Genomic DNA, 21,095 nt, shown 5'->3' with positions numbered 1-21,095 from the left:
AAATGGCTGTGACCTTTCACCCCTAAGTCATTACATCCCAGCAAATAGCCTTGCCCTCTAAATGACTTTTAAAGAATCTGTCTTTGGAGCATTATTGTACTTTCGGCAAGTTGGTAACTGTTAATCGTCTTAAACTGCATTTGGTGATGTACAAACAATACAATAGCTTATCATATTAGCCAGCTGGGGCAGCCCCCCCCCCCCACACCCCTCACCACCCCCACACACACACACACACACACACACGAAGCCAGAAAAGCATACCTTTCCCAACGATTTAATATCTCTTTTTAACAGACAACAAAAGCTGTGCTTTACGTTGAGTGGAATGTCTTATCTGACTTTGCCTCTCTGGCACACATGTTGGTGCAGCTGTGAGTTTAGCCGGCTGGCATTTAAAAAGGTAAAGGTGTCAAACAAGACGAGGGGACGAAAGCCACGGCTGCTGCGCTGCACTGTGCAACTTCATTCATTATTTACACCGGCCCGTCAGGGATAGAGCATCACTCAGGGAGATGTGGGATGACAAGTGGTCAGTGGAAAGCGGAAGTTTCCACCCGGTCCACAAAAGCCATTGCACGATAAGGAATGTTAGCATCACTCGGCAGTCTGAGGTTGAAAAGTCCATTTTCACATTCCAAATCTTTCACTGAGTGACTGTGTGACATTCTTTGGACTTCATCCCAAAACTGAGAATGTTCAACAAGCTTTCAGGTGCTTGTAATCAGTCAGTGAAAGCTGAACAAAAGCTTGAACATATTTACACAGCCAAGGCATAACGTCACATATGGATTCTGTCACTGGGAAAGTCAAAGAGTAGCTATGTTTTTTTTTTTTTTTTTTTTTATACCTGACAGAAGACACCGGCGCTGCCTCGACTTGCCCTTCGTCGTGGCAAGCTCCTCTCTCGGCACGATATGCATCACTTGAAATGTCTTGATGGATGACAGACACAGTCTACTCACTCACTCAAATCTTTGCTTCTTCTCTCTGTCTGTGTTTCCCAATTTTAGTGACTCAGAGCACTTATTTTACATTTGAAAACTTTTAGCGTGCTCAGCCAAACCGAAATGTATCCATTATGCTCCAAAAATGATGCTGATGACGATGTATCTATGTGATAGAGATTAGAGAATAAGAAGTTATCATATTTAAAAATTTAATGCTGTTGTATGCTTAGTCAACACTTGCGACTCAATACACAAGTGTAGCACGGGCAACCTGGGGTCAATCAGGTCAACAAACACAGCAATTTAAACGGTCAGCTTCACAGGAGTCATTTACGACTTGGGGAAGTCCTTATCACAGGGGTAATTTAGGACATCAAACTCCTTTGCACAGGAAGAGGTCATTAGCCAGGTTACAAACTTATCAGTTCTTGGGAAACAATGTTTTATTGCTTACATCTGTTGGTGCTCAGAACATCCATAGGTGTGGTATTCTAATCAGGAAAACTATGTTTTACTAATGTATCACTTTAATTTGCATGTATTCTCAATAAATAGCTTGGCAGAGGGGCGCAGAATTCAGACGTATGTCATAGATGACTGTGTTTCCTGCCGGCAGTAGGGACAATCTTTCTGGTTCCAAGTCCCTGTCCACAGTGTCTGACTGTCATATCTCTGACACTATTATATTATTCCTGTTGTGTAAAAATGAAAGAAAGTAGATATATAATAGTAAGATTTGAGGATGAACATACTGACTGTGACTAAACGCCAATACATTTACTGTAAAACTGAAACACAAAACATTCATCCAAACCATATAATTTCTAAAATCCATTGAAAGTCTCCTAGTTTAATGCTAACATGTTCAAGCAAAGAACCACACAGAAACACGGAGGGCTGGCAGATTAATCACATTTTGATCATGAATTAACCTGGTTGTTTCCACATGTTGCCATAACAACAGAACAATAGCTTTGTGTTCAACATAAAACCAGATTTTGATACGATTAACAGAGATAAAATCATACTGTCCATACAGTATATAGTACTACTCTTACTCTTTGATGGTTTGCTCTGAGATTTTTTTTTATTCAAATCTGTGAACCTGGCTCTATAAGGTTTACGGAAACACTGCTGAAACTATGAACATCACGACCAGTGATAGTGTCAACACCCAGCATGTTAAACACTCCTGAACGCAACCATTGTGGCAATATCAGATTGAATGATTTGATTGTGTTATAATAATAATAATAATACATTTAATTTCTAAGCGCCTTTCAAAACTCTCAAGGAGACTTTACAGTCACGGGACACATTGCTCCACATCGTTGCTTTAACAAACTGCTCTTGGATTAAGTGTCCCCATTCACATGAATGCGCTAGCCATCAGACTGACAAGCAGTAATTATACCTTCCGAACTTGATCCAGAACCTAATACCTGAAGGTCTACGGACGAACACCTGACAAGTGCATTCATTCAACGCCACAACGCCTCCGCTGCCAGACATCAGACACGCTAGACGGCCTCAATCAGACCAAGCGTTATGTTACACTAGTTGCCAATATAGCCCCTTGCGTCACTTGAGCAATGGTGGCATTACAAACGCTACGGTCGACATGGCGTGCGCTTGCTGTTTGAATGTGAGGGAGGTGTGAGCTTTTCTTCTTGTCTCCTCACCTCTAGTCATCGACCCAGGCACATCAAGGATAAAAAGGAGGCAGTTGTTTCCTTGGCTAAAAGAGGAGAGTTATAAACAGCAAGCACCACTGGGGAGTTCAGTTTGATTTCTGCATCAACCTGTCCGCCCACGTCTTGTAATTCCCAAAGAAGCGAATAACTTGGGCAATGTGAGTCAATCAATGGTGACAAACACAAACCAAGAGGCGTGCACATTTGTGTGCAGTGAATCCCCAGTCGAATGCGTTACAAAAATTTGGATGCTAGCTAAACCTCTTTTTACCTATTTGAGACGAATTTCACCACGTCACATATTTTGGTGCTCTATCAATAACTTTTTAAGATGTCACAACATACCATTAAAGCCATGGCAATAGGATGGTTGTAGTTTGGGGTAAAGCAACTGTTACTAAAGGGATGCATTTGACAGACAAATGATTAGTTATTCAAATCAGGCAGTAGCAAGGACACCAATATGCCATGTTGAACTGAGTCAGAAGAACGACGGACGTAAAGAAAGAAAGAAAGAAAGAAAGAAAGAAAGAAAGAAAGAAAGAAAGAAAGAAAGAAAGAAAGAAAGAAAGAAAGAAAGAAAGAAAGAAAGAAAGAAAGAAAGAAAGAAAGAAAAAGTTTGGGGCTGCTCAGTCTCTTTTGCACTTAGCTTCAAGCACTAGCCGCCGCTAAGCTACAACGGAGGAGTCCACCACGCTGTGGCATTGTTCTTTGGCTTTGGCAATCCACTGAACACTTGTCATTGCGTGAATTATTGAGGCGTTTTAGAGGAAAACTGTTCAAATCTCACCGTGAAGCCAAGTTGTTTGAATGAGACATGAAGATAGCTGGTTTTACTGATGAGGATGTTGCTCATCCCACCGAGGCAGCTTATTTTGGCACAAAGTGCAGCCCAAACAGACTCCCTACCTTAACACGTCTTCCCCTTTGGACCTACAAAAATAAATACAATTTCTCACCCGTATACACGCACAAACACCGGCCTTTTCCAACCCTGCTTCTGGTTTTCTTTCAAACACACAAATGCACGCCCTTGTTCTCCTCTGCCATTGCTAAATGGAAAAATTAATCTTGATGGAATTTAATGAATCTTTTCTCTCTGATAATCTTTTTTCTTTCAATTAGTGAGTGGCAACATTTGGAGCTGCTTGTAGCGCTAACTGAAGTAGCCAAAATGCGAACAGAAGTAGCCAAAGCGCTAACTGAAATAGCCAAAAAATCCCACTGTTTTAGATTCAACCATTTTTATTATTTATTAAAAAAATACTTCTGAATCTTCATGAAATAGTTTTTATAAAGGATATGTTTTAATAACACAACTTTAGGACTGCACTAAGCAAAGGTACATCGTGTTGTGGCAGCATTTTAGGCCTGCGGTGAGAGTAGTGTCCAGTATAGCTAAAAAGTTCTTCCCAGGACTGCTTCAGTTATTTCTCAAGTGCTGCTTTCATCTAACGGCCATTTACGCTTCTCTTGATGAACCGCAGCAAATGGAAGTTTCTCAGAAGCACAAATGTTACCACCAAAGATTCCGCAGAAATGTTAAAGATCAGCTGCAGCTACGAATTAAGTAGACTACTTTGCTCAAAATGAGAATAGATAAGATACTCTATACAGATGAAAAGAATTGGACCATATTCTCACCTAAAAGAGAACATAGTACTCCACTTAGCAGAGGTCTAGATTTCACTGAATTTTGAGGATACAACACACGTATTGAATCTCTATGGATTGTTCAGGTGTACCTAATCAACCGACATAAATGTGGCACTAACAGTTCTGACAGCACAGAGGGAGTGAGATTGAGACAATTTTAATCAGGTGCACACTAATCTCCAGACAGGAGCATTCGCCCCCCCCCCCCCCTCTTTCTGTTGTCAAAGGCCTCCCACTGCTCTCCTTTTTGCTTTGCCATCGCCCACCAGACGTTAGCACATCACCTTTCCTCTGTCTGCTTTGAGATACAGGCCACTGAGATAATAGGTATGTTGGTTTTCATCTAAGCGGTCTTCAGTCGAGGAGAATATTAATGGAGAGGCATTTAAACCTGCTGAAAAGTCGGTTCGTGACGTGATGTCAGCTTCTTGAGCTATCTCAGTCAACCCCGTCTTTCAGTAGGGGGGGGGCAACTTGAGACTAGATGGCTTGTAAAGTGAGCTCAATGATGCATATGGAGGAGGTTAGTTTTAAGTCTGTGGGAAATTTGACTCTCATGTCCGCACATGTGTCTCTGACGCTGCGTCAGGTGGGATAGTTTGGAAAATATCTCATGAGTGTAGGGGGTAGGGGATAGGGGGTTAACTATGAAGTGCATAGCATGTCAATTTGTCAGAGCATTTGTCCAACAGAATGTAAGCCTTTTTGATCATCTCAGTTGGTTTGAAGCAAGACCGGGCTTTGACAGCTGGGACATTTGCTCATTACTGTCTTTCAATCAAGATTCAGCATGGATCACATTTAGTCTTGCACAGAAATCCGTGGGCGCTATCTCTTGGAAATATTGCCTCTATAAGTCAGTTGGGATTGTCTTGATGTATTCCTCCTACAGTATTCATGATTTCACACACCTGGATTTAAATTGAAAAGTGTTTATGGAAATTCCAGCATCATGGCTCACCCCTGAATAAATGGCACACATATTCCTAATGGCCAATGTTAGTTCATCTTTTGTTGACAGAGTTGAACATAGATATAAACTTGTCAATGTTTGCCAACAGGCCAAAATGCTGATGTAATGCGCGGAAAAAGACTACTGGCATATCATTTGTTACTTAACCAAATGTGAGAGTGTTGGAATACAACATATGTGTTTACTACTTGGAAATAATGGAGTGTTACAATTCGGGAGGTCACACAAGCGGTGGGATTATTGGAGCAGAAATCTCCTTTGATTAGTGTGCCAGCTCCGATGTCCATGTGTGGGGTTGTAGCAGCAGAACAGCAGGGTGCATGCACATATCATGCCGCTGAGGCTCAATGTGGGCAAAGAACACTTCTCTCTCTCTCTCTTTCTTTGCTGATCTTCAATTATTCACCCAGGGCGGACGGACAGCAGATGTACTCGCTTGTGGGGAAAGAAGGATTCGTACCAATAAAATAAACAGCTCCAAATTGAAAACAAAGCTCTCACACTGCTTCCTTTCAGAAAAAAAAATGAGCGCAGGGGCCGCTCGGTGGATCAATAGATCAACTTTGAGGTGTCGTCGAGCCAACATGAGAAGTTCGTTCTGAAGCTGTTTAGGATCTTAAACGCTCAATTACCGACAAACAAGAATACACGCGAATTAATTTCTATCCATAATTCGGATAGATAGATAGATAGATAGATAGATAGATAGATAGATAGATAGATAGATAGATAGATAGATAGATAGATAGATAGATAGGTAGGTAGGTAGGTAGGTAGGTAGGTAGGTAGGTAGGTAGGTAGGTAGGTAGGTAGGTAGATAGATAGATAGATAGATAGATAGATAGATAGATAGATAGATAGATAGATAGATAGATAGATAGATAGATAGATAGATAGATAGATAGATAGATAGATAGATAGATAGATAGATAGATAGATAGATAGATAGATAGATAGATAGATAGATAGATAGATATAGAGAGAGAGAGAGAGAGCTAAATGGATAGCTAGCTAGCTAATAGATAGATAGCTATCCACTTAGCTATCTATCTATTAACCTTTTAGGACGGACGGACGGAGACAGAGACAAAGAGACAGACAGACATATTTTTTTTTTGGGGGGGGGGGGGGCTATACAAAGATATTTTTTATGGTTGTTGTTTTTTTTTCTTTAATGTATGGCCAGAGAACTTTGCGGTCTGGAGCAGGGTTCTGGTGGCTTGTGTTCAAATGTGGCGTCAGTGTGTCCATGTATGGCAGCGATCGGCTTCAGACGTGCTTGACTGTCAGCCAGTTTACAGCATCCTGAATGGATAGAAGCAGTGTGCACAGCATCAGGCTCCAGCCTGGCACGTGTTTCATTGTTTTTATGGTTCTCCCCATGGCGGCCTCTTTACTTGCATGTGGTGCTTGGCAAAATGACTCATTATTATTATTATTAGACAACAGTATATTTAGCCCTGCCGCAATGGGATTACACTATATTAAATTCTTCCAAGAACAAACGGCCTTGTCGCTGCTTCTTTTTCCGGACGCGGATGATGATGTCCGACTGTTCAACTCTTTCCCTCTGAGACAATTTAGGGTTTTGTTCCACCTGCAAATTATTGCCAGTGTCATTCCCACTTTATACAACTGGCATGTTTGGTCATTCCACACTGGAGCTCAGCACTTTAGCTGGAAAAGACTGCAGAGTGGGCGCACTCTGTTCATCTGCCAATAAATTTTTTATTCATCTTTCAACTACCCAACCTGTCACACCTAATGCTGACGAAGCATTTATTTAAAAAAAAAAAGCTCTTTAAGTTTCAGTTGTAATGTAGTGTTGTGGAAATCAGCATTTAACAACGGTGAAACTGCTGCTGTATACACCGTTTCATTATTAATGAAATCAAATCCATATTCATCAGGGTCATTTCCATCAGCGTCTGCTTGTAAGCTTGCATCCTACAATAAAAGACAGTGTGTGTGTGCGTGCGTCGTGCGTGTATGTGTGAGCTATCAGAAGCAGTCCATATTCCCCAAAAAATTGACGTGCAATATTTTAGTTAAAACTGGACTAAGTTACTTAACTCATTCACTGCCAGATATGTGCAAAAATCTGTCCACTCAAGTGGCAGGGTTTTTGTCATTGTCACTCGAATTCCAGAACCCACAGAATGTTGAGTTTTAGGATTGCATAAACATTCAATGCAGCGTAAGAAACCTTAGACTCTCTCATTCCACCAGAAAAAAAATGAATTAATTCCCAAATGAAACCAGTCTGGAGTTATATGAGCTTGAAATGAGGGTGGCTGTACAAAATACAATACATACATTGATTTATATAGCACTTTAACAACAGCTGAAACTGGAACAAAGCGCTAATATGGAGAAAAAAAGGAAATGCTGCCCCTTGTGGAAAGGAACAAACATTGCACAAGGCCACAGCCAGCGCTTTATCGGCACCCAAGCATGACAAAACATGTCATATTTTCAATTCCCAAATAAATTCGTGAATGGCAGTGATTATTGGGTTAAAACCATTTATGTTTTTTCCCGCCTAACCTGCAATCTTTTGAATCCCCTCCTGCTACTACGCTCCGATTTGTCAAAAAAAAAAGGTTATTCTACTGTAAAAGTGGTCAAAGTGGTCCTCAAACAGAGAATAGGAGGCTATTTGACAGACGAGACTGTTCGTGACATTTACAAACTGTCAAGTGCAAATGCTAAATTGGCTGCCTGAAGCCAGAGGAAAATGCACTGACAAGTGTTCGTGTGTGTGTGTGTGTGTGTGTGTGTGTGTGTGTGTGTGTGTGTGTGTGTGTGTGTGTGTGTGTGTGTGTGTGTGTGTGTGTGTGTGTGTGTGTGTGTGTGTTACCACGGTATCTCATCTGCGAGTGCTTTGCTTGTCACGGCCTTCTGTAGTTACCCGCGTGCCGTTTCTGTGAATGCTTTGCGGCTGCACTTCTTTGGCAAATGCTAAACAAGCTCCCATTGCCATGGTAACAATCATCTGAGCTACACTGCAGCCTCCCCATGAGAAGGGTGTGTGTGTTCTGTATGCGTGATTGTATGTAACACGTGAACCTCACTTTGTTTATGTTCTTTATGCCACTGCCAACATATGTGCGCTCACCTTTATAAGCACTATGTGGCTGTGTTCAGAATTCACCGTTCATGTTTACATGCAAATTTCCTCATTGTGGGACGAATAAAGGTTTTCTGATTCTGATATATTCAAGTAAAATGGGAGCTAGCATCAGAATCAGAATCAGAATCATCTTTATTGCCAAGTATGTAGAACACACAAGGAATTTGTTTCCGGTAGAACACGCTGCACTAGTAGTAGTAGTAGCTAGCATACGCCTGCTATTTATTCCGCCTGTGGTTCACCCCCTACAAATAGATCACATATGTTCTAGTAGGCTTTTCTGACATTTTTTTCTCCGCATCTTGTCATCTTGTCCATGAATCGGTACAGATATCGTCCATATCAAAATATCCACTGAAATTCGAGACGTCATCTAATTTTTTTCAGTTCAGCTTCCACCATTTTGCTTTTGAGTTGCTTTTACTGCCAGCTCACAATGAACCATCGTCTTTAAAGGTCATGATCCCTCTCACCTGCTCTTCCCTTCCATGCGCTTTTCATTGGAAGTTATTCGAGCGAAAATACTGGAGCACACTCTTTTATGTCACTCTTTTATGTCTGAGTATCCGCGTACCTCAGCTGCATACATTAATTGCTATGTCGTGTCTCTCTGCATTTTGTATCGGCGACCTCACATCACCACGCGGGCTTTCTCAGAGCACATTGGCCTCCGGGGGCCGGCCACTCAATGAGCCCAACATGCAACGATACAGCGGTATGACATTGATGGTGAAGACGCAATGTACTCTCACAATGCACGTGCACACATGCGCACATACATGAGAGATGATGTCCTCGATGGTCAGGCGGGTTCCTCGGCCTGCCCTTCCATTCCTACTGAATCATTTAGAAGTAGGTTTGAGAACACCGCAGTTTTTTTTTTTTTACTTCTGCGAGATACTATATTCACTAAGATGAGAAATAGTCAAGCTAGGTGTAGCCAGACTAGTGTAGCTACTCTGTGTCACCCTTCTAGTACATTATCAGGGGGCAAATTCACCAGTGTCTCGCAACACGTATCAAATTACTATCTTGTTTTATTCGCGTTTAGGTTGCACTCACCTAAGGTTGCAGTGAGATTAGAAACAGCAGACCTCCAACAGAAACAAAACACACTGGCAAAATCTAAGCAGTATATTGGGGGAGTATTTTTACACAGGGAATAACTGTACAACAGAACGGTAAATACAGTATATTCCACTGAGCAGGAATACAAAAAGATGAAGAGGGAAAAAAAACTAATTAGTTAGTAAATTTTATCAGTTTTTTTGGTATCATATCTGACCCATAAAAAAACTAAGATCTCAGGTAAATAAAAATAACTAGCTGCAACCAAAAAACACTGGAAAAAAAGAAAATGTGGGAATACTTCGAACTGTCCTACCGCCATCAAGGGAAACAGGTGGGCTTGAAATTTCAAAAGTCCTTCGTTGACGTCCCACGTAGCATCCAATTCACAGCCAGTTTGATCTTCGAACGATTCTCAGTCCAAAAACAACAGCCTGCACAAAAATCGGCAAAGCATTTACTCATGTGGCTTAGGGAAATAATTGATTTGTTGAACCAAGCCCACACATGAAAGCCACAGCGCTACTCGCCGTTAGCATATTACCTTAGCTTGATGATAACGCGCTGGTGCGCAAATGCTGGTACACTGTTTTATCATTTCTTTTATACACACGGTTGTCTTACATTAACAAAGAATCAACAACTTCAACATTTCAATCGCTGACTGTTTTTTTATATTACACATCTAATTCTCAGAATGCAAATCAGATAAAAAAATGTTGGTTTTGACAAAAAAAAGACATTGCCAACGGATTCCACTCTATTATCGAGCACAGGCGGATGTTCAAAAGCTAACTTTCATTTCACTCCGTGTTTTCTTTCCGACCCGCATGGAAAAGTGCAAGGTTCTGTCTTTCACGCTAACGAAAGTCTTGCTCCACCCCTCCGTGGTGCATTCCATGTCCATTGGAAACATCATTATCATTAAAAATGGTCACTTTAATCGAAACTAACAATAAAATAGCTGTCTGAACCAATTTGGGTTGCATAGGCAGGAAAATGGTTGTGTTCTTGGCTATTTTCTTTAGCCTCTGATCAGCGATGATCATATAAACGACCATGACGTCCCTGATCCACTGCTTTTATCCTCTCCTCTTTCATCTAGAACTGCTTCATGTCACAAAGAGGGTACAGCAAGTGCTATAGAATGAATGTATCTTTGTGTTGTCATGTTATTCGCGACATATATACAGTAAAGTCTCGTTATATCGATATCGGTTGTATCGATAATACTGCTTATTACGATATATTTCTATGAACGCAAGGAGAGAATTTACATGCCGCAGGATCGGATATATCGATAGTCCGGTTATATCGATATTTTCGAGACTTTACTGTATATACAGTATTTTTTTTTTTTTTTTACTTCAAGATGGCGCCGCGAGAGTGGCTGCCTTTCCATCAGCGCCTGTATATTGTTTTCTACTTCTTTCTTTCCTTTCATAACTTTGCTGCTGTGAAATGTAAATTTCTCCACTGCGAGACGAATAAAGGTACATCCAATCCAATCCAATCCAATAAAGGGCAAAGGGGCAACTGCCCCACAGGGACCAGCACCGGACCATAACGCAGTCATTGGCCTTTAGGCAGTCGATATTTAATTCTGCTAACCAACAAGTGGAAGATGAATTCACTCCATTCTATTGACCTATTTTGCATTTATATTTGTGACTGCGTTTCGTCATAAAGCACACACAAACACAGTTGACAATTTACTCAGTTCGTATGGCTGAGTGGTTGATAACTCCACTAAATTTGTTGCCGTCTCCCTCTCGGCGGAGCAGACCCAGCGGAAAGCTTTTAGAGCCACCATTTTTGTGCTTGCATGTTGCGAGCGCTCGTTGGAAAGCTCTGATTGGAGTGCAGTTCATCACCATCTGGCTGCTGGTCTCTAATCATTGCTTAATAGAGGAGCATCTAACACACAAGACACATACGCTAATGTGAAGCATTAGCGAGAGAGAAAGAAAAGATGCAGAATGGATGCTGCCAGACACTCATTGAGACAGAACTGTAACTACAACATGGTGATTTGGTTGTCATGGCGACAGTGAGTGTGGCGGGTCTTAGCATGCTGGAAACAGTTAAGTTCATTTGACTTGTTCTACAGTACTGCACAATCGTAATGAGTACAAACAACAATTTAGCATTACATATTTTTTTAAATATTTCTTTTGTGAGAATGTGATGACTTTGTGAGTCGAAAAAAAAAAGACTGGATGTGTTTTGAAAGCTATTTCCTCTGATTATTAGAAAATGTTGGTCGTCAAAATTTTTTGGTTGTTGTTTTGACTTCAAGATGGCGTCCTGTATTATGTTTTTCTACTTCTTCCTTTCCTCACTTGCTGCTGTGAAATGTACATCTTCTCCACTGCGAGACTAATAAAGGCTAATCCAATCCAATCCAAATGAAACTAGGAAAAAACGTGTCCTATCATGGAGTTGAATTCAAAGTCAAATTGAATCCTTCAAAAATCTCTAAATCTTTTACTAATTGGAGACTTAAATTTAGCTCAAATATAGTCGCGTGTTTTGATTTCCTCGCCCTTTAATCTCTCAACCGAGACTTGATTCATATTCATCACGATTGCGCCAAAGATAACATCACTTTGCTATGACAGCGTGAGGATCGTTTCTTCCATTACGCTGCTCGCGTAGCTGCCACTGCGCCGTGGATATTTAATCAAGCACGTGACATCTGCTCTTTATGATAAACACCAAAAGCGGGACTGTCGCATTGTGACAAATTGTGTGAACGTTAATTTACCGTCAACAGATATCGCAGCCGCATGATACTTCTTGTTGCGATCAAACTTCAGCTGGGGAGCATGTGATGAGGTGAGCTGTAGAAACAGCAGGCTTGTATTCAGTGATTGTCGAAAATGATTATCTCTCACTGCGGTTGTGAACGTTATTGTTGATCATCTTTGAGCTGTTGGTTTTGTAATCTGAAAATTAAAGCGGCAATGACGGAATTAGTTGTGCATCCTAAAGTTTCTCCACGTGTGTTATGATGATTATTATTGTTCCGGTGAATATATCGACATATTGTATTAATTTTAACAGACTAACTTTAAATCAACGTCTGAACATTATGTGATAACTCTAAGGTTGAACACATATACATACAATGTTGTTATCATGGTCGAACCAATAAATAAATAAATAATACAGAAATAAATACATAACTGCATAAATAAATAAGTTAATTAATTAATTAAATACATAAAATAGATAAATAAATAAATAAATGACATTTGTAAAAATATATTCAATAATAAAAATAGAAAACTAACTTAAATTACTTTATAAAATGGACTAGCAATATAATTATAGCGAAAAAAAATGTTTTAATCAATTAATATCATACATTCTTTTTTTACATGTATTTATTTTGGTACAGTCTTGCTGTACCAAAATAAATACAATAAAGACGGAATGTTGAATATTCGTTTGAGAATTGTAATTTGCTTTATTCTATGAAATAATACTTTGTGGCCTTTTTATTTCAAACTTGACAAATACTCCACAGATTAAAACACTGATAATAAAACAAAAAATACTACTGTGAATAAAAACTGAAGTGAAGCATTTAAAAAAATCTAACCAAGCCACTTTGAAAGCAAATTAAGACAAACTGATTTAAAAGACAAAAGAAAAAAAAAGAAAAAGAAATGAACTATCATGGAAAATCCATTATTATCGATATGTTTAAATTATTATAAGGACCTGCCTTATAATAATATATAATACTCCCACATGTATATCAAATCGAAGGGAAACCGTGCAAAGTGAACCGTATTAGTAATCAGAGGCAGATGGTCATCCTGACTAATCATTCGCTCAAAGCGTCTTCCCGTTGGGGACTTTTTTTCTGGGACAGTGCGCTTATTCATGTGAGATTTGTTGATCATCCTGTTGTTGTCATTCGGGGCTTCATAAACAAAACCGAGCTCAATTAAAAATGAATCGTGAAAGATTTCCAAGGAGAATCCAGCCAAATGCTGCCATTTGGACAGATTTAAAGGACAACCGACGTCTCTGGACAAGTTGTGTCCATAATTTGTAAAATGGCTTCAAATGACTTCTACTGGGCGTATTTTAACAAGATTCCACCGCATATAGCTATATTTTACGTTTTAAGATGCGCGCTGAACATTTAGGAAGTCTTGTTTTTGAGTTGTGACGAGTCCGTACGTGACGTCAGTAAAGGACCGCCTCCTGACCGTAAAAAAAGACGCATTGTAATGTCCTTCCATCACGTCAATGTATTTTGCTGTACTGTTTTGTTTGAAAACCTTGTGTTACACCCAAAAGCCGCCAGAAGAGGGAGTCCAAGCTCCATGGAAGGAATTTATCAGCCTGTGGAAACGGGCTGAATTATTCCTCACAGGAGCTGGTTGCCATTTTTTGCCTCTTTTGTGGGACGCTACATTGCAGTCCAGATGCCTCAAAATGACACGGAAGGACTTCTTTAATCGATTGCAAACATGTATGCTTTCCTCTTCAGAATTATTTGAATCATACTCATAACTGGATGTGTAACAAGAAAGCATATTCTCCAAATCTGAAGCCATTGTTTGATTCTCCAGCAATGCAAGACGTCTTGGCATGACGTCACGAACTGGAGGCGGGACTTTCTGAAAATGCCCAATTCGCAGCTCAATTTTTTGCAGATTTTGGACACTTTAAGTCATTTTTATTGGTGTTTTGCATTTGAATAAAAATATCATACTGCGTGTTTTGGTTATTTTTGATGCTATAAAACGTTTTTCTGATGTCAGTTAAAAAAACAAAAAAGTGATGTTGGTTGCCCTTTAATAGTGACTCAACACTCGCGCTCCGCTGGTTTCCAACAGTCCTGTCGCTTCCAAACTGAGATTTTTTTGAAAAGGTCTTAAATGGGCAGGCCAATGAACCGCTCTGGTCCTATTATGTAATAAATCACTTTGAGACCAATTAATGAAAAATGGAAATTTCCCACACAATGTTTGGGAATCATTGATCAAAATTCTTTTCACTGAATATTTTTAGACCCCAGCATCCTCCCATTATCATACACACGGACACCCTGACACCGCATGGTTTTAACACCACCTTCACATTTGTAAGAGGACACATGGTGCACATACCGTGCACAACCGGCAGCTCAGCTATCCATCTCCTTCATTTTCTCGTCACCTCTTGAGGCACACGAGGATGACACAGCCCCATAGTTGTGTACGGGACAAAAAGGTGTGCCTCGGCCAAGGTGAAAATGGTGCCGGTGAAGAGGAGGTCACATCTGTGTGGGTCACTGGAGTGCTTGTCCAATTAGGGACATGCTGAGGAACATTGTGTCTTCAAGTTTGAAAGTGATAGGAAAGTTTCTGGAGCGATTGGCAAAATAAAACAGACACTCCCCACCTTACGAACGAGATACGTTTAGAACAGTCGTTCGTCAGGTGAATTTGTTCGTAAGTTGCTTCAGTGCTACATTTTGTATGGAATGTATGTTTAAGTCAAACACTGAACGGGGAAGTATAAAACACAGCCGTAACAGCCGTAAAATAAAATCACACCTACTGTAGTACGACGACATATCCTGGTTCTTCATTAAACCATTACTGAAGCTGCCATTACTTTTTGTAATGCATCGCGTCCCCCCAGAGCGTCAAGTGTGAAGAGGAATTTCCTCCCCGCCCACATACTCTAGGCAGCCAATCGTAAGCGATCTCGGCGAATCGGGGCCTGAACTCATTGGCAACTCTTCAGCAAAGCCGGGTGCTGATTGGTCAGACTTGGTGTCCGTCGCGTAAACATCCAGTTTATTGGGGAAGCCTACATTCTTTTAGAGACTACAGTTTTACCACAGTGCACAGCTTATCATGTTATCGATTGTCATTATTAGTGTATAAAAAAAGTATTTAAAAAATAGTTGTTTAAAAAACTAATTTTAATGATTCCTTTAGTTCTTATTTGCAAGTTCACAGCTTGTTGTCCATTGTATGGTTATAATAATACATACAAACTCACATCTTTTTACCCCCATCGAAAATGAATGTTTTGCTCATGATTACATGGCACCTTTAGGCAAAAAAAAACCTCTTATCTAACTATGGACAAGTCCAAATATATCCACAAGTTACATGAATCTATTTTCTTCATTGAGTGAAGCAACTTGCAGTATTTTGCATCATTTCCAGCCAGAAGGTAACCCAAACAAATACCATTTGGCCAAAGGTATGAATAATTTCCGTCTTAATTGCATATTCTTTTCAGTATCCTGCCAATTCGTTGCAATAATAACGCATTGTGGATAATAGTCCTTGCCGTGAGTGTTCTTATTTAGTTCTATCTTGACGGAGCATTCCAAAAAAAACAAAACAGAGTTTGTTGTGCTTTATTGCACTGTAGGCCGTGAGCCGAACTTTAAATGAAGGAGATTCGAACACCAGGCGGAGGTGTCAGATCAAACGGCAATGACCATTTTAGCAGACGAAGCCTGTTATGTACCGATGGCGTAATTCCATCTGTGGAGAAAAAAAAATAAATATGATCCAGAGGGGGGGAAACTCCCCCTCGACCATACACCCTTCTACTGGGAAAAAGGTCAGCCATTTATTGCTAAAGCACAAAATGCTCCAGCACAATAAAAGGATTAGACATGCCACCTTGCACTCATCAAAAAAATAAAGCATCCGAGCCACGTTTCATTGATTGCGCAAAGTGTGACTCCAACAAAGACATGAATCAGCATTTCATGCGGCGTGACGCAGTGGAAAACCCAAAAGGCAACAATAACATTTATATTTGTTCGTCATCTTGCGCCACCGTCGTTATTGTGTCGTTTGCGCGTATGCAATCTTTGGATGGCTTCATTTCAACAACACAATCTGAGTCACCTTCTTTGATTATTCATTTCAATTCATTTCTCACAATCCCCTAAAGGGAAAATGCATATTTCATGCAATCGGAGCTGTAAAACTTGATCTTGATTTTTTTTTAAATGAAGTAGAGTACAACTTTAAAATTAGTCTGAAAAGCAGCAGCTGCCACAGAAATGCAGACTAATGTGCTGGTTCATTTTGCTCTTGATTATAATTACCTCCTTACATCAAGGACATTACAGTTTCATCAGTTTTGTTTGTTAGCTTCAAGACGAAAACACAAAACACCTCGATAATTTCATCACAACGGAATGAGCCAAGATGACAACACTGTGATCCTTCAATTTGCAATACTGATTGTAAGATCATTTAACGCTTGACTTAATTCCTCAGTGTAAAATGCATTTTCATAAATATTCATAAAATGTAGACGCCGCTATCACGTGTGATGCTCAAATTGGGATCGCGCAGCCTTGAAAGTGGCCTTGCTTCAAGATTTGCCGAAAAACATGAGTTGGACGACTGACAAGCTACACAGACCGTCATTGCTTGGGAACAAAAGACGCTGCAATATAATACGTCCCCTAAAAATTGCCCTTCAAAAATATATATTTTTTCCAGTAGCGAGTCATGCATTTTAAAAATAAGCCTTCAGTAGTGCTACGACTAAATCAATCCACAGCTGCGACTGTAAAAAGTGTGGTGTGATATTACTACACGTCCATTCGATGGTACCGTTAGCCAGAAAATAACTTGACTTGAAAAAAACTCAATAAATAATGTCATTAAACTGTTTGAGTTTTTATCTATGAACTTGTGGATTCATGATATGGGGTCAGAAGTTGCTCTTTCACACTGCAGAGAATGCCAACAGCATGGCGAAGAATCAACACTAACCTCGTAAAATCGCAATATGATTTGCTATTTTTGCTAGCTTCGGAGCTGTCCAGTTTTTCTTAATGACGTCCGTCCATCTTGAAAATGGTTTTAACAGTAAATCTGTAAACAAATCCATTTATTCTCCTCCTTCAGCCATTGTGGGTTGACAAAACCGCTATTGGATCAACAAAATAATATATTTGCTTATGCAGCTCGCTACAGATATTGTGTGCTAGCTCTGGCCAGTATGCTCTTATCACTAGCGGCTAGTGATACTGATTGGCTAGTGACTAGCCAAGAAACCATCTCAAGAATCCACAAAACATTCCACTTTTCCATGCTGTCATGAATCTTGCTGAGCAGTGAAAATGTATTCCTACTATTAGCATGGAGCCAACGAAACAAAAACTCTTGCACCCAAAGCAACAAACTTACAAGTTTGGACCCAATTCAACAAATTTATAAGTGAACTAGAATGAGGTTCAGCATTTTTTAGAGTAAATAAGGCACCGCCGTAGAAGTCCCAATACTCCTTTGTAAATAAAAGTGGGGCTAACCAATAATTAGCATTAGCATTCTTAATCCCGGAACCGCTGTTGACTGACAGAAAGGGAAAATGGAAAACGAGAAATCGTGACTCCTAATGTGAGATTTCATCCCGCCGTGTTCTCTGCATATTATCCTCTCCTCATTTGTCCGTCTCTTTTTCCATCACCCAGGTGTAATGAAAGCAAAGAGACCACAATGCCTGCTCACGAACACCTTTTTTCCACGGCGCAATATCTTCTGGGAGGATATTAAATATTAACTCTGCACTGCCACTAGGGCAATGCTTAGTTCTGTCCGGATAAATGACCACGGGGTGGAACGTTGCTGTGGGTTGTTCATTTATTATTATCATTGACGCGAGATCTAGCAAACAGGAAGCAAGGCGGGCCTCTCCCTGTGTCTGAAGAGGTCATCGTCAAAATCGAATTAGTTAGCTAAACTATCTCGCTAAGTAACACCAAAGGCGTTAGACTAATGGCGTTCTATATTTGCCTCTCCACTCTCCCAAAAACATGAATGTAAAGTGAAATGAAAACTTGAAATGTACATGGATGTGAACGTTTGGCTCTTTGTGTCCCGCGATTGGTTGGCAACCAGTCCATTGTTATCAAACTGCGTCTGCAAAGTCAGCGCGAATCGGTCGCAGCCCACCCGTGTACCTAATTGACCCTCAACCACTACAGGAAATAGATGGATGGGTGTAGTCAGGGAAGATGGAGTGCTACAAAACCACAAGTTATAGGGTCAAAATGCTTCATATGTTCTGTGTTGCTCAACTCCAGCACACCACACCCTGTCAGTGCATGTGTTATTTTGCCTTATTGTCTTACTGCCTTATTTTGCCTTACCAGCTAGCTCGTGCTAAGCTAACCTTCATCTCTCCGGTCAAATGTCCAAACTCTTTGTGCCAGGCAGGCGTTAGAGTCCAATAGCAAAGTAGCAATAAAGCCATTGAAACACTGGCTGGATGGGATTTCTTGACTAACTACTGTAACAGTTTTAGAACCGTGACGATTTATATAGCGCTTTAACAACAGCTGAAGCTGTAACAAAGCGATTAACACGGACAGCTATCATATACAGGAAATAAAGCAGTCACAAAGATAGTAGAAAGCAACAGGGAGTGAAACCAAGATCAAGTCGGAATCAAGCTAAGTCAATACCAAAGAGTACAAGTGAGTTTTCAATCAGGTTTTAATGAGTTTCATGAGCTAGCTAAACAATCTGTCATTTTTGGGTGTCAGCAGTATTCTATGATTGATTCTCACTCTGAAAATTCATATTCTGTGTTTGTTTTTAATGACACTTCACGTGTCAATTTGAGTCTGACCCATTGGTACACAGCCCTGAAGGATTTAGAAACAAATCTCTGAAATCACTATGGGAGACAAGAGCAATGTTAGCTCATCAAACGTGCACATTATCATTTTAGCAAAGTCATGGTTTGTAATGAAGTATGCGATGAATGAAAAGCTATTTCCTCATTGACACAGAGGCCAACAATCACCCTGTGGTGCTATTGCCTCACAACGAAATCAAAGTGCGCAGTGTGTCTCATTCTAACTTTTGCATAACATTAAACACCACGTTGAGTCTGGTCTCTATCTGCATTTCACTGGTGTCATCACATCTCTATCACATCTGCTGCCAGCATGGGGGAACAAAGCAGTCGGTGATGGAAAAGGTGAATGTTCAGGTGTTTTGTCGCCCGTCATGCTCGTCCTGTTTTCTGCACAAAACACGCCTCTGTTTAGTTTTGCCGTTTTCATTTGTATTCGGTGTGATTAATTAGCTTGACGGACTGGTCTGTGTGTTCAGGTTGATTAAAGCCGATGTGATTACACTACACAGCCCATATTGGGGAAGTGCGGAGGTGTTTTGTTGTGGGTTTTTTTTTTCTCCCCGAGAAATACTCAATCCTGTATTCTTTGAGCGTTTTCAGGGTTTGGATTTCCACAGCAGCACATTTTGCCCATAGTGTTGACTCTGAGTCTGGCCTGTCACCTTTTGGGATGTTGTTCATGTATCACGTTGACTTGTTTTACCCCCTCGGGTGTGATTATTCAGTGTCTAGAGAGCCACTTGTAATGACTCAAATGTGAGCCTTTTCATCCATCACTCGTTTCTCTTGGAAGGCAAAGAAAGCTATTTTTAGGCAATGTCCTACTCGAGTTTAAATTCTGCCTGCCGTGGCCCTATGAGTTCCTCGAGTCTTTAGCCAATTCCCCAAGGTCTCTCCCTGTTTTTAGTCCTACTCCTTGGTGGGTGCGGAAGGATTCACCTGTCAAGTTTTATTAAAGTGTGTGAGTGTTAATGAGCGGAAATAATCCCACATGTCACAGCCATCCATAGTGACCTTGTACTGGATTTCACAGACTGATGACTAATGGGCGTGACATACATTACCTTTGTCGCTTACTTTTAGCGCTATGACCGGACCTAATTGTTGTCAGAAGATTATAGATCATAACAAGATGACTCAAAGGTTTCCACTACTCGCTCTTGAAGCAATTTAAGATTAATATTTGTTGCCACTCTGGCAACTCTTTCTGCTCAAGATCCCAAATGTCCCCATTGTGGGACGAATAAAGGTTTTCTGATTCTGATTCATACTCGTCAGTCTCTAAGACTCACATAAGTACAAAATGTATTGTGATAAGATTAACATGTACAGTACATCCCATCAGAGCGAGTGATGTTGTACTGTATATCATTTAAAGCGTGATTCAGTTGTAGCCACGTAGCTGCAGTACAACACTTCTAACAAACACAATTTAGTATTGCACAGTAACAAGTGACAACACATTCTTTTCTGTTTATTTAATTCTATGGCTCCATCAACATAAATTATGGTGCCTTTAGCACAATATGCTAACTAGCTAAAGAATCCGCATTTACACTGAAAAAAAATATTCCCGAATTTAAGGTTTATATTAGTCTATCTCTTTAATCCAGCGAATTGGTGGATTAGTCCACTATGTGTGAAGAAACATGATACTATTTCATCATTTAGTGGGAACTGCACAACAGGGATAAATTACAAAAAGTAACCAGATAACATTAGCCACTTTGGGCCCTTTATTTTCGTTCCCTGAAAACCTCTAACACAGCGCGGGCTAACTTGGGGCATGGATGGAGTTTCCTATTTCTTTTTTTGTGTTATGTGTTTTCCTAAATTTATGCCTTTCCAAATGGTTGTCCTTGTTGGACCAAAAGGAATGAATATGGCTTATTTTTCGGATACAGAATAAGCAACTCAATGAATTTAATAAAGATGAAGATGCTCAGTAAAAGGCTCCCAAACACAAAATGGTCATCGGCGCA

General features: G+C 40.3%; 1 protein-coding gene and 1 long non-coding RNA gene across 4 annotated transcripts in view; one reads left to right on the top strand and one right to left on the bottom strand.

The window, feature by feature from the left end:
• Positions 1-15,127, bottom strand: part of LOC148890170 (uncharacterized) — a 34,336-nt gene extending 19,209 nt beyond the window's left edge. The window contains exons 1-3 of one of the 3 annotated variants that reach the window (XR_016116664.1): positions 15,040-15,127; positions 12,242-12,317; positions 9,791-9,908 (exon numbers count right to left, since the gene is read on the bottom strand). This is a non-coding gene — a long non-coding RNA (uncharacterized LOC148890170). Of the gene's footprint in view, positions 1-9,790; positions 9,909-12,241; positions 12,423-14,606; positions 15,008-15,039 lie in introns of those variants that run through there. The other 2 variants (XR_016116663.1, XR_016116662.1) reach the window with 2 other exon arrangements.
• LOC148890169 (potassium voltage-gated channel subfamily B member 1-like) overlaps positions 1-21,095 on the top strand; it is a 39,266-nt gene that overhangs the window by 13,836 nt on the left and 4,335 nt on the right. The window lies entirely within an intron of this gene.

This window comes from Hippocampus bargibanti, linkage group LG12, assembly GCF_051943395.1.
Source record: "Hippocampus bargibanti isolate YZ-2025 linkage group LG12, ASM5194339v1, whole genome shotgun sequence".
NCBI classification, from domain to species: domain Eukaryota; kingdom Metazoa; phylum Chordata; class Actinopteri; order Syngnathiformes; family Syngnathidae; genus Hippocampus; species Hippocampus bargibanti.
Note: the sequence above shows the minus strand (reverse complement) of the source record. Positions and strands in the feature narration are given on the sequence as shown.